The sequence below is a fragment of the Ursus arctos genome, unplaced genomic scaffold (genome assembly GCF_023065955.2).
Source record: "Ursus arctos isolate Adak ecotype North America unplaced genomic scaffold, UrsArc2.0 scaffold_196, whole genome shotgun sequence".
In the NCBI taxonomy this organism is placed as follows: domain Eukaryota; kingdom Metazoa; phylum Chordata; class Mammalia; order Carnivora; family Ursidae; genus Ursus; species Ursus arctos.
Window position 1 is genome coordinate 1,180 of NW_026622870.1, and position 13,821 is coordinate 15,000.

Below are 13,821 nucleotides of genomic sequence, written 5' to 3' on the forward strand. Positions count from 1 at the left end.
GTTCTGCCTGTTCATCACCCCCCCCCCACACCCCCAACCCCGCCAAAACCCCTGGCAGCCTACAGATCTTTTTTTTTTTTTCTTCCCTCCCTCCCTCCCTTCATCTTTCTTATTACTAGTGTGGATATCATTCGTTTATTATAAAAAAGAGACACGGAAATTATTTACGTAATGCAGGACTGCACAACTTCAGTGGACTGGGTAGTTTCACATGACGCCGTTTCAATAATGATTTATTTCAGGCTACATCTTTTCTGAGAATGTCACAATCCATGTCACCTACAACTACTTCGATGCCTCCATACTCTGGGAGAAGAAATTTCTCGCCAACTTGCATGCCAACTGGTTGAGTCTCTCCACCCTTTTCCTTTAGAGCCTCATCCAATAGCTACTCCTGTTGCTTGCAGTCCTTGTCCTGGAGATTTTTATGGGAGCACAATGCCTCCTTTGGTTACAATGTTGGCTGCACTCCTTTGACCTAAAACCTGGTCAAAGAGGGGGAGAAACCCTCTCTAAACGCCTGTCCGGCCATGACGCTGTCCGCTGCAGTTTGTACTCTGCTCTCCAGCCTACTGATTTCAGTTCTGTCTCCTCCACAATGTCACATTTAGTGGGAACCGTGAGTTATGTTCACCATCTCAGATTGGCTTCTCTCAGTCAGGAATACACATGTACGGTTCCCCCACCTGGCTCCCCACAGCTACCCATAGTTCCATAGCTCGCTCATTTCTTTCCAACGCCCCCGAAAAACATTCCATGGCCTGGATGTACCCCAGTCTACATATCCATTGACCTCCTGAGGGACTTCTTGGTTGCCTCCAAGGTCAGGCAGTTATGAATGAAGCTACCGTGAACGTCTGTGTGCAGGTTTCTGTGCAGACGTCAGTTTTCAACTCATTTGGGCCGTTGATAAATACCAAGGAGTGGGATTGCTGGGTCGTACGGTAAGAGTGTGTTTAGCTTGGAAAGGCATCGCCCATATTTGTGGCATTTTTTGGATGATAGCTGAGAGCAGGGCAGCACACTGAAGGAACAAGGTCATGAAGGAGGTAGAATTCAAAGATGCTGGAAAGGAAGATGTCACCAAGGCACGACCTTTACCTCCATCCTCGTAGGGTTTGTGGCTGACCCTGAGGATGACATTGACATGAGACAGATGACCAGGAAAAGGAGCATACAAATTTGTTTCCTACAAGTGTCACATGACAAAAGCCCTCCTGAGGAAACGAAGATCCTGAGAAGGAGCAAACCCTAAATGCTTGTATATTGGGTTGAACAAGGAGAGGCGATTGTGGGAGGGTAACTCAACAATGTGGCGAGGCTATAGGAACGTTAAGGATGTAAAACAAAACAAAACAAACAAAAAAGCAAGATCTGTTTGTCCAGAATTCTCATTCTCATTCTGAACTTCCTGTCCTTGAAGATCAGAATGTTACTCACGGGGCACCTGGGTGGCTCAGTCTGTTAAGGTTAAGTGGCTGCCTTCAGCTGAAGTCAGATCTCTCAATCCCGGCATCCTGGGATTGAGCCCTGCCTTGGCCTCTTTGCTCAGCGGGGAGTCTGCCTCTCCCTCTCCCTCTGTCCTTCCCCCCCCTACTCATGCGTGGGCTCTCGCTCACCCTCCCTCCCTCCCTCCCTCTCTCTCAAATAAATAAAATCTTTTTAAAAACTTTTAAAAAAAGAATGTCTCTCACTCCCCTTCTGGCATAGGGAAGACATCTTCCAGGGGGATGGGTGGGGGAAGCTTCTGGGGAGAAAAGGGGGAGAGTCAGGTACCCTCCTTGCACCTGCGGGGCGGGGGGGGGGGGGGGGGTTGGGTTGGGTTGGGTGTGTGTGTGTCTGCTGCTGCCGCCGCCGCTGCTTTGTAGAAGTGTCTACAGTTCAAAACAGTACTCTGGTTTCCTTTATATCTAAAGCTCATCTCGGGTTTGGGGTTTGGGTTTGGACAGGAGGAGGGAGGGCCACATTTTCTTCTGACAGAGTGGAGAAAGAGAAGAGGGGTGCGGGCTTGTGCATATTCTTTTCCATCTTGGGGTGAGCGGAGGATTCAGATTCAGCTCTTGCCAGATGAGATCTAATTTCTCCATAAACAATCAGGCAAAATATCAGGCAAACAGAGGGCGAGTAAGCGTTAGAAGACCATGGACAAGATGGGTTCCAAAGCAATGATTTCATCAGAGGAACGTGAATGCCAAAGATTTCCAGGGACCATGTTTATGGATGACTTGGTGTGTAGGTCATTTCAAATTTACAGTGCTACCATCCATCCGGTCACTTCAGCCTACTGTCTCCAGCTCACACGAGCAGTGTAGTCGTGCAAATATAATATGGGGCTCATCCAGGGATGGGATTGTGCCAGAGAAAGGGAGACAGCAGCATGTAATTGAGCCTAAGGAGTGTCCAAGAGAGTGACTCTCTAAAGTACATCGAGGCAGAAGGAGACCGGCTGGATTTTTTGTTTGCTTGCTAGGTGTTTGTGGCAATGGGGTGGATGTGGGTGGGTGTTGTTTATTTTCTGGACAAGGTGAAGGGACCCTTCAAGTGGAAGTATTTGCACAAGGGGTCTTGCAGGATGGGAGGGTGCAGCTCAGTCCCTTTACCAAGAAAAAAGGAGAATCAGACCTTTTAAGAACTAGGCAAGGAGAGGAGTCTAGCTTTGGTTATTGCAGCACCCAGGCACCTCGGCAGAAACAACAGAAGGTTCCCAAAAGGAACCGAGTTGCAGGAATCAGCGTGAGCAGGCCCCATCACCCTCAGCTCTCAGCTCTCAGCCCTCAGCCCTCAGCCACCTCCCCACCGGGGCAGGAGGCGTCTATAATCCAGTCTGAGCTCCAGATCTGGGTCCCGCCCCCCCTCACCCCCACCCACCTACAGGGCTCCCCTGCCCTCTTCTCAGCCAGAGACACATATGGGAGGGTGGTCCCAGAACAAATCTCCCCACATCCACAGAAATCTTGCCAGCACTTTGACCACTTGGCCTTGAGACACCAACTCATCTGTACCCGTGCATGATTTTTTCCTTGGACCAGGGGCCTAGTTCACCACTTAGGACGAACAGCAAATCCCCGCTTCCCCCCCTCCCCACCCTCCCCGCAGCCTATGGTTCCCAATTCGACCGGACAACATCAGTTGGGGGGGCGGGGATGGGGGAGCAGCTGAAGGGAGGGTCAGGGTGATCCATTCTAATGGGCCTCATTCAATCGTATCATTCAAATGCAGAAAGCTTTCTGTTAAAGTCAGAGCCTGGGGCTTCTCTCCACTGAATGGCTTTCCCAAACTTCCCCAACCCTTAGGCTGCAGCTTGCAAACTTCTGGGAAGAAAGGGAGGGAGGGAGGGAGGGAGGGAGGGAGGAGGGTAAGGGGAAAAAGGGGAAAGAGGATGTCCGAAGAGTTCACCTCATCTGGGTGTCAGTCCTTCATTCCATTTCTATGAAACATGGACAGAGGCCTGCCTTCTGTCACTGCCTCAAGCTGAAGTAAGGTGCAGTAGAGGCTTTGGAATGGAAGGGTCTGATACAGTGCAGGTCGCAACTTTTGGTCCCTTGTGTTATTGGAGGGGGTCTCAGAGATAGTTCCTTATCTGAGAACTTGGATATTTTTCTACATGGTTTCATTGATTTTATCCCCAAGTATACTCTATGGAATAGTAACAGCATAGCATGACCCAACTGTCTCATTCTGTCTCAGATTGATCTGATCCGGCGGGCCTCGTGGGCCTCGGAGAGTACAGACCGGTAAATTAGCCTGAGCCCCTCCCCCCCAGGACGGGGGCGGGGGGGGGGGGGGGCAAAGGTCGTGGTGGTTAAGGGCTTCTTGTAGCCAAGTAGCTTAGTGTTTGGTTTTACCTCTATGGGTTCTTTTTTTTTTTTTTTCCTTTACATATCTTTATTAAGTAATCTCTACACCCAACGTGGGGCTCGAAGTCACAACCCCGAGATCAAGAGTCGCATGTTCTACTGACTGAGCCAGCCAGGTGCCCCTATTTATATGGGTTCTTATTTCCAAACAGGAGTTAATAGAGGTGCCGCAAGCGGAGTTAACTATCACAGACTCGGCCTCATTCAGCAAGCAATCCGGTAGTTCATAAGAGGCATTTCTATGGAAACAAAAGGAAAACACTGGTTAATGGTTGGAACAAGGGATAAACCCAGTGTCTAAGTCCAGAGTACTACCGGTGAGAAGGTCTCTAGGATGTCAGGCTTGAAGCATCCTCAGATAGAGTGAGGGTGGGCAGGGGCAATCTGACGAATTTTTCTGGTGTGTAGTTCAAATGTCTCATTTTGAGTGGCCCATAGAGCAACAGGCACAAAGATTGTCTATGTACGAGCTATTGTTGCCATTTCCCTGAAATTTATTTCAAGTTGACCAGCTTTCACTTGCCACACTTCAGGAAAAAGGGCACTTTCAGTTCTTAATGATTGTAAGGTAAGAGAATGGGAGAATGTTGGAAACCTTAGTTTGAACAGTCATAGTCAGAGACTCAAGGAAACCCGAAGGATTCAGGATCCAGTCCAGGTTTATAGGCAAACAACATATGTTCAAAGATAATTCATCAGAACTAGCACCTAACACCTACAAAAGTGTGTTATTGAAATACAGTCTTTCTCCCTAAAGTCACCTTCATTCCTGTCAAAGATAGCCAAATGAAGATTAATTTGTTTGTAAAACAAGCCCAGTTTTTAACAAACATGGCCTAATCATCTACGTAAGCACAGCAAAAATAGCAATTGACCAAATCATATATAAGGTTCTTTCTTTCTTTCTTTCTTTCTTTCTTTCTTTCTTTCTTTCTCTTTCTTTCTTTCTTTCTTTCTTTCTTTCTTTCTTTCTTTCTTTCTTTCCTCTTTTAAATCTGCTTTGATGTAGCTTTTTATAAGGAATTTTAGATTGAACCTTTAACTGCCTTTTTAAAGCCAAGAGCCAAGCCAAGTATTTCCCATCGGATTTGTCTGCAAGACCTGTAGGTTGAGGTCGATTTCTCTCATCTTGAGGTCCTCCAAATTTCCTGAAGTTCCTGCATCTGTCAGGAGGTGGCATTCTTTACTCACCTGGTAAGACTGAGGAGAACACTGTAAGTAAGGTATCAGGCCAACATTTCCAAGGGGCTTTATTGGCTCCATAAAATCGATCTTTCTTAAAGCTGTCTCATCATATCTGAGTCTATGCTTTGTGTCTCTGAAAGATGACTTTCCAGGGGCACCTGGCTGGCTCAGTCGGTAGAGAGCACGACTCTCTCTCTCTCTCTCTCTCTCTCTCTCTCTTTTTCCCTTCATTTTTTTAAAGGTTTTATTTATTTGACAGAGAGAGACAGAGAGAGAGAGAGACAGTGAGAGGGGGAACACAAGCAGGGGGAGTAGGAGAGGGAGATGCAGGCTTCCCGCTGAGCAGGGAGCCGGAAGAAGACATGGGGCTCCATCCCAGGACCCTGGGATCGGGACCAGAGCCAAAGGCAGACACTCGACTGACTGAGCCACCCAGGCGCCCCTGTAGATATCTTAAGAGAAAAAGTTTCCTTGACCGTGGAAGAGCAAACACTGGGGGAGGGGGACCAACAATGTTTTGAACCAGAGTCATTAAAAACGCTCATCTTTTTTTCTTAAAAAACAAACAAGAAAACCCAGTCATCATTTTCCTGAATTCATTCAGTTCCATGTTATTACTTTTTGTTCTGTTTAAATGCAGCTTTTTCATATGTTCTGGAAATTCATAGTTTAATTTTAGGATCTGAAGGTTACCAGAAACCTGTATTTGTCAAAGGTCCTTTTTGTGAATCTTCTTGAAGCTGAACGATATTTTGCAAGAGCATCAGAACGGTAACTGTAAATGACACAAGAGTCAAAAATGGACACGGATATTGTATGGAACCAGAAAAGACCCTGAATAGCCAAAGGAATGTTGAAAAAGAAAACCAAAACTGGTGGCATCACAATTCCGGACCTCAAGCTCTATGACAAAGCTGTAATCATCAAGACAGTGTGGTACTGACACAAAAACAGACACACAGACCAATGGAACAGAATAGAGAACCCAGAGATGGACCCTCAACTCTATACTCGACTAATCTTCAACAAAGCAGGAAAAATCCAATGGGGGGGGGGGGGGCGTGCGGGAGACAGGCTCTTCAACAGATGGTGTGGGGAAAATTGGACAGCCACATGCAGAAGAATGAAACTGGACCATTTCCTGACACCAAACACAAAAAACAGACTCAACATGGATGAAAGACCTAAATGGGAGATAGGAATCCTTCCAAATCCTAGAGGAGAACACAGGCAGCAACTTCTGTGACCTCGGCTGCAGCAACTTCTTGCTAGACACATCTCCACAGGCAAGGGAAAGAAAGGCAAACATGAACTATTGGGACTTCATCAGGATAACAAGTTTTTGCCCAGCGAAGGAAACAGTTGACAAAACCAAAAGACAACAGACAGAATGGGAGAAGATATTTGCAAATGACAAATCAGATTAAGTATGTCTATAGAGGGGCGCCTGGGTGGCTCAGTCATTAAGCGTTAAGCATCTGCCTTCGGCTCAGGGCGGGATCCCAGAGTCCTGGGATCGAGCCCCACATCGGGCTCCTCCACTGTGAGCCTGCTTCTTCCTCTCCCACTCCCCCTGCTTGTGTTCCCTCTCTCGCTGGCTGTTTCTCTCTCTGTCAAATAAATAAATAAATAAATAAATAAATAAATAAATAAATAAAATCTTAAAAAAAAAAAGGGGGGGATCTCTATAGAATGTATCAAACTCAACATCCAAAGAACCAATTATCCAATCAAGAAATGGGCAGAAGACAAGAGCAGACATTTCTCCAAAGACGACGTCCAAATGGCCAACAGACCCATGAAAAAAGTCTCCACGTCACCTAGCATCAAGGAAATACAAATCAACACCACAATGAGATACCACCTCACAGCAGTCAGAATGGCTACAATTAACAAGTCAGGAAAGGACAGATGTTGGCGAGGATGTGGAGAAAGGGAAACTCTCTTACAGTGTTGGTGGGAATGCAGGCTGGGGCAGCCACTCTGGAAAACAGTGTGGAGGTTCCTCAAAAATTTGAAACTAGAGCTACCCTACGACTCAGCAATTGCAGTACTGGGTATTTACCCCAAAAATACAAATGTAGTGATCCGAAGGGGTGCCTGCACCCCAACGTTTATAGCAGCAATGTCCACAATAGCCAAACTATGGAAAGAGCCCAGATGTCCATTGACAGATGAATGGATAAAGCAGATGTGGAGGATGGATAGAGAGATAGATAGGTAGCTATAGCTATAGATCTGTATCTATCTATATCTATCTGTATCTAGCTATACATCTGTATCTAGCTATATGTATCTATCTATCTGTCATCTATCTATCATGAAATACTACTCAGCCATCCTAAAAAAGAAAGAGAGAGAGAGAGAGAGAGAGAGAGAGAGAGAGAGAGAAAGAAAGAAAGAAAGAAAGAAAGAAAGAAAGAAAGAAAAGAAAGAAATCTTGCCATTTGCAATGACATGGATGGAACTAGAGGGTATTATGCTAAGTGGAATAAGTCAATCAGAGAAAGAAAATTATCATATGATCTCACTGATGTGTGTGTGTGTGTGTGTGTGTGTGTGTGTGTGTGTGTGTGTGTGTTTCCATAAAGAGTTACACGTCATCCTGATGAAGGACACTGCAGAAAGTCACGGAGTTTATTTTCTGTTTTTAGTGTGTGCAAGGCTGTGTGACTCTGATCTTATGGGAGCCAGGGAGGTTTTCTTTTGTTTTCTCATCTTTATGTTTGGAAACCTCCTTTTTAGGGCTTGATTGAAAAAACTTTTTTAAAGATTTTATGTTTATGTAATCTCTACACCCAACATAGGGCTCAAACTCACAATCCCGAGTCCCGACGGAGGACGGAGCCAGCCAGCAGCCAGGCACCCCTTGATTTTTTTTTTTTTTTTAATTGAAGCAAACATGCAATGTGTGCTCAGCGCGGAAATAGAGCCCACGTGTTGAGGTTTTGTGGAGTCATTTGGACCTGGGTAAGTGTGAAGGCCCGGGAGCAGGGCCCACAAATGTTAAAAGTTGACAATTTCTTTGATCAGTATTCACTTAACAGATGATTTATTGAAAGTGCTATTCTATGGCAAACGTCCTTCTATGTTCGGGATACAGCAACAACCAGATAGCTGAAGCTCCCACCTCATGGATTTAAAGTTTCAGTTGGATGTAGAGATAGGTAGGTAGGTAGGTAGGCAGGCAGGCAGGCAGGCAAGCAAAGAGATTTAAAACATGGCATCGGGGCGCCTGGCTGGCTTGGTCGGTAGAGCGTGTGACTCTTGATCTCGAGGTGGTGAGTTCAAGCCTCACGTTGGTTGTAGAGATTACATAAACATAAAATCTTTTTTTTTTTTTTTTAAGATTTTATTTATTTATTCGACAGAGATAGAGACAGCCAGCGACAGAGGGAACACAAGCAGGGGGAGTGGGAGAGGAAGAAGCAGGCTCATAGCGGAGGAGCCTGATGTGGGGCTCGATCCCACAACACCGGGATCCCACCCTGAGCCGAAGGCAGACCCTTAACCGCTGTGCCACCCAGGCGTCCCAAACATAAAATCTTTAACAAAGAATAAATGATGGGGTGCCTGGGTGGCTCAATCGGTTGAGCGTGTCTGCCCTAGGCTCAGGTCATGATCCCGGAATCCTGGGATTGAGCCCCGCATCGGGCTCCCTGCTCAGCGGACAGCCTGCTTCTCCTTCTGCCCCTCACCCAGCTCGTGCTGTGCTCTCCCGCGCTCTCTCTCTCTCTCTCTCTCTCTCTCTCTCTCTCAAATAAATAAATAAAATCTTTTAAAAAATGAACGAACGAACGAACGAACGAACGAACAAAGCCACGGCATCAAAAGTGAGTGCTTGCTTGCTTGGGGGGGGGGGGGGGAATCAAACCGGAATATCTTTAACCTGTAACATATTCTTTATCGATCCTGCTTTCACTACTTTGCCCGGATTTCATTTTCCACAAGTGACAGTCCCTCCCAAGTGGGCTTCTTTCATCGTAAGACCCGTGTTCTCCCCTTGTCCCGCAGAGAGAGAAGAGCCATGAGAGGCGAAAGTTGGGCAGATCGGTATAAATCTAGGAAATAAAATAATCGTTCCCAAGACCAGTAGCCAAAGTTCTGCTTCCGTTTAGGACCCGATGTGTTAAAAAAGCATGTATGGTCGTTGGCTTGGAGAAAGGGGAGGAGGCCGAAGTATCATCCTAAAGAACAGAGTAGGGGGAGAAACAGAAGTGAAAAGATCGAAGAACTGGTTTCCCCATCCATAGCCTTTGAAATGATTTGGTGTCTTCTCCTAAGAGAGAGCCCATTGTCCGTCCAATATTTCATACCGCTTTTCACAAAGTATCACAACACAACACAACACAACACATTGCACAATCCCGTGCCTCCAAACCGTCTACGCAATCCTAATGCGTCCTATCTGCGTTCTATTCTATCATGTGACTAGAGCATCATGTACTTCACCATTCCGCTGTTGTTTGACATTCAGGTGAATTCCAACTTCTGTTCGGGGTGCGTGGGGGGCGGTGTGTGTGTGTGTGTGTGTGTGTGTGTGTGTGTGTGCGCGTGCGCGCGCCGTATCTATTGCTGCTGTGCAGCGATCTGATCCTCAGGGTGTATCACCCTAACACCGCAATGGCTTGAAACAACATCTCTTTATCATTTCCTGGTGCTTGCCTTGGGTGGCCACGTGGTTTCTACCGGTGTACCCCGGGCTCACTCCAGCAGTGGCCTTCAGCTGGAGGGTCAACTGAGTTTGAAGGTGCAACTTGGCCACATTCCCAAGTCTGCAGTCGGTGCTGGCCGAGCACCGGGTTGCCTCTCTTGTCGATGCCTCTCATGGCCCAGTCAGCTAGACTGGCTCTCTTCCGTGAAGGTCTCGGGACGGCCTGCCAAGAGGGTCAAGCACGCTTCCGGACCACCTCTTCAGCTGTGGCTGTGCAACTAGTAAAATTTCACTTCTAGTCTATTCTTTTGGTCAAGACAAGTCCCAAGACCCAGTCCAAAACCAGGGGACAGAGCAATCGAGCCTACCTCCAGATAGCAGGAGCATCGAAGGCACATGACGTGAGGGTGCACACGTGCCAGGAGGTAAGGGAGGTACGGTTGTCAGTCTCCCACGAGGGATTCCTAAACCCTATGCCACGACGCACATTTTTGTAAAAGTAAGCTTGACGTGTTAGCGTCTAAAACATGATTTCCTTTGAATCGACCCCTAGAATTGGATTCGTCCAAAAGAAGGGGAAGATGCGTTTTTCAGGCTCTTGATACCAAAGCTCTTGACTTCCAGAATGGACTTGGATGACCCTTCACCATCTCTGCTTTGTAAGACAGTGCAAATTTAATTGGCCAACCCCGCATGAAAAGGTTGTCGATCACGTTCCCCTCCGAATTCAAATTCAAGGCAGGATTCCTTTTTAAAGGCACAGAGCAGCCAGCTCCGTGGCAAGGAGCCAGAATTCTCCGGGTGGATCTCAGATCCACCGAATCCCACAAACCCCGTGTGACGTGAATGTACGAATTCGTGGAGGTTTCCCTCCCGATGGCTAAGAAGATGCTTTCACATCAGTGATGACAAAACGCAAACCCACAAAACCCCGATAGATGGGCACGGTCTTCCCTAAAGGGTCCCTTATTTCATGGAATCCAATTCTTCCACCTTGCAGTCTGCATTCACGGCTTCTATTTTCCGAGAGGCCGACACTCTTTCTCTGCAGACATGTCACAAGATCGGCAGGATACGGTCTTCCGTGCGTCGGGCACACCAAAAGCTGTTGGGAAGGCCCCTGCCATCGGAATGTATTCGGCACGGATGCTAAGGAAGACTTTGAAACCGATCTAGTCCGGTTCCGTCCTTCAGTCCTCTTGGGGGCAGAGCTTCCGTGTTCCATGCCCCCTCTCCAGGAACGCCACTCTCCCCACAATTTCAGGTGTCCAGGCAACCCGGAAACTCTCGAGCTAGGTGAGTTCTTCTGGGAAGGGGCGGGGGGGGGGTTGGGGGGGAAAGGGTGGGCAGTGCCGACGTTTGGAAACATTGAAGGGCACCCGAGGCGAGGCTATGGCCAAACCGAGTCCGTGCACAGGTACGTAAGGCGGGGGTGGGGGGGCGGGGGTGGGGATGGGGGGGTGGTGGGGTGGGGCACGAAACCTGTGCTCTCCGTAGGTTACGAAAAGCTCAGGGGCACCTGGCTGGCTCTCTGTAGAGCGCGCTGACTCTTGATCTCAGAGTCCTGAGTTCGAGCCCCACGTTGGGTGTAGAGTTTACGTGAACCAGCAGCAGCAGCAGCAGCAGCAGCAGCAGCAGCAGCAGCAGCAGCACCACCACCACCACCACCACCACCACCACCACCACCACCACCACCAAAAATGATAATAATGAAAAGCTCGAAAAGCCCCACGGCCCCTGGCAGGATGTCTATGGCAAGCCACACCTCCACGACAAATAGCTTTCCACAGTGACGGCGACGGATGGCGGAAGGACAGAGGCAGCACCCTACCCCAAACCTCACAGCCTGCCTCCTTTCCGGCCAGATGTGCAGCATCTGGGAACGGCTTTGAAACCTTCCCAGTCAACGGCTTGGGCCCGCCTGTCGGGAAAAGCGCTCTGCTGTTCATTTCACTCCTGGACGAGCCTAGGAAGATGAAGCGGCGGTAGCTCTCCGTGGGGGGGGGGGGGGGGCGCCACGCGATCCAACACACACGACCACAGCCACTGAGGAGCATGAGATCTGTATGGCCTCGAGGGGTACAGGATAGCCCGTGAATCCTTTTCCAAGGAAGAAGGCGGCAACGTGAGAGCGTGCAAAACACTTTCTCACAGCATCTGCTGATGGTGCTAGGACTTCTGTCCCCGGAGAGGATACTATTTTTCCACCGCTTCCAGTTTTAAGAGAAAGGGTCAGGGGAAAATCATTCAGTCGTTCCACTCATCTTCATGGCTCATCGTGGAAAACGAAGACGCCGTACAAAGGAGCAAAGCGCGGATCCATGCAAACACATGGGTGAGCCCCCCCAAAACATGACGCTAAGTGAAAGGAACCAGACAGCCAGGGTGACATAATGCCTTGGGATCCCATGGGTAGGAAAGAGCCAGACGGAATAGCCCAATCCTAGAGGGAGGGAGCAAACAGATCAGAGGCTGTTGGGGGAGAATGGTGAAGAGAGCCGGGGTGAGGGTCAGGGTGAGGTTGAGGGTGGGGGGGGGGGGAGGCGCGGACGGGAAGGGGGAGGGGTGGGGGGTGTCTCTTTTTGAGGTGACGGAAATGTTCTGGAAATGGCGGTGCGGGTCGTGCAGCTTTGTGAGTAACCTTTAAAAAAAATAAAAAAGGCCACCGAACCGTACACTTTCAAGAGGATGTGAATCATGGCGTGCGAATTGTATCTCCACTTTGAAAATGTGTGAGGAAAAAAATGTAGCAGATGCAGGTTGGTAGGTTGGTAGGTAGGTAGGTAGGTGGGTGGGTGGGTGGGTGGGTGGGTAGGTAGGTAGGTAGGTGAACGGGCCGGTGGTGGACCGATGTTCGTTCGTTCGTTCGTTCGTTCGGTCCCTCCCTCCCTCCATCCATCCATCCATCCATCCATCCATCCATCCATCCGGTCCGTGCGTCCACGAAGATCTGCATCAAAAGGTGTGGGAAGGGGGAGGTCGGGTTCTTGTTCTGAGTGGTTTTATTTGTTCCCCAAACTAATCACCTCTGTGGAGATGAACAAAGATCACCCACATGAGAACAGGAATCACCTGTTGAGGTCAACAGAGTCTGTGGGCGGTTATCACCACCTGGGTCTCGAAGCAAACGCAGGCCAGGCGGAGGAGTGGAAAAGCTTTCTGGTGGCAAAGGGGGAAGGTCCAGTGAGAGGTTGTTGCGGTGGGCGGGGGGAGCAGGACGGGAGCTGACTAGAAGAGGGGTGTCCTGGGTCATTTCGGGGAAAGAGAAACTTGATTTCCGTCCGTGGGTCCATCGATCTCATTCTCTGGATCTAGCTCTATGGAGAAGAACAGCGACGTGTCTCCATGTTGTCCATCTGTATCCCCACGTCAACATTGTCCAAGGTGTAGGTTTGTTGAATCCGTGATGTCGGAGACGCTTAGAGAAGAACACAGGTGAGTCTATTTCCCAAACGATCCACAAAAATCACCGTTAACTGCAACTGTTCCTCCTTCCCACCCATGCTCTCTCCACACCCCGCCCCTCTCCCCCTCCCCCTCCCCCTCGCCCCACCCCACCCCACCCCGCCCCGCCCCGCCCCGCCCCGCCTCCGGGCCTTTCTCGGGCTCCCTCTTCTTTTCTCCGGCCCCTCCTCCCCCCCCCCGCCCGCGCCGCCCCCCTATCCCAGCCCCCCCACAACCCGCCCCATCAGCGGCCGGACCATCTGGTCGACCTTTTGGGCACTAGAGAAGTGACCACCGGGCGGGCGGTGCCCGACAACCGGCACTGCGGTGAATCCGTGAGACTGCGAGTGACGAATACGGGGGCGGGGGGGGGGTGTCTCAGGGTGGCTGAGACACAGTGCCCGCCTTTCCGGCGCACGGCGCCGTCCCGATCCACCTGGGTCGGTAGCGCTTCCCAACTCAGGGCGCGCCGTTAGCCGAAGAGGGGGGGCCCACTGGGGATCTTTTCCCCACCGTCCCTGGGATGGATGGATGGATGGATGGATGGATGGATGGATGGATGGATGGGGACAGCTGCACAGCTAGGGGACGTGCTCCTCCCACGTGCTCCTCCCGTGCCTTCCGACCCACCCAGGGTGCACCGGTTGCAGCCTGTGTCATCTGCGTCGGACCGGACACCGT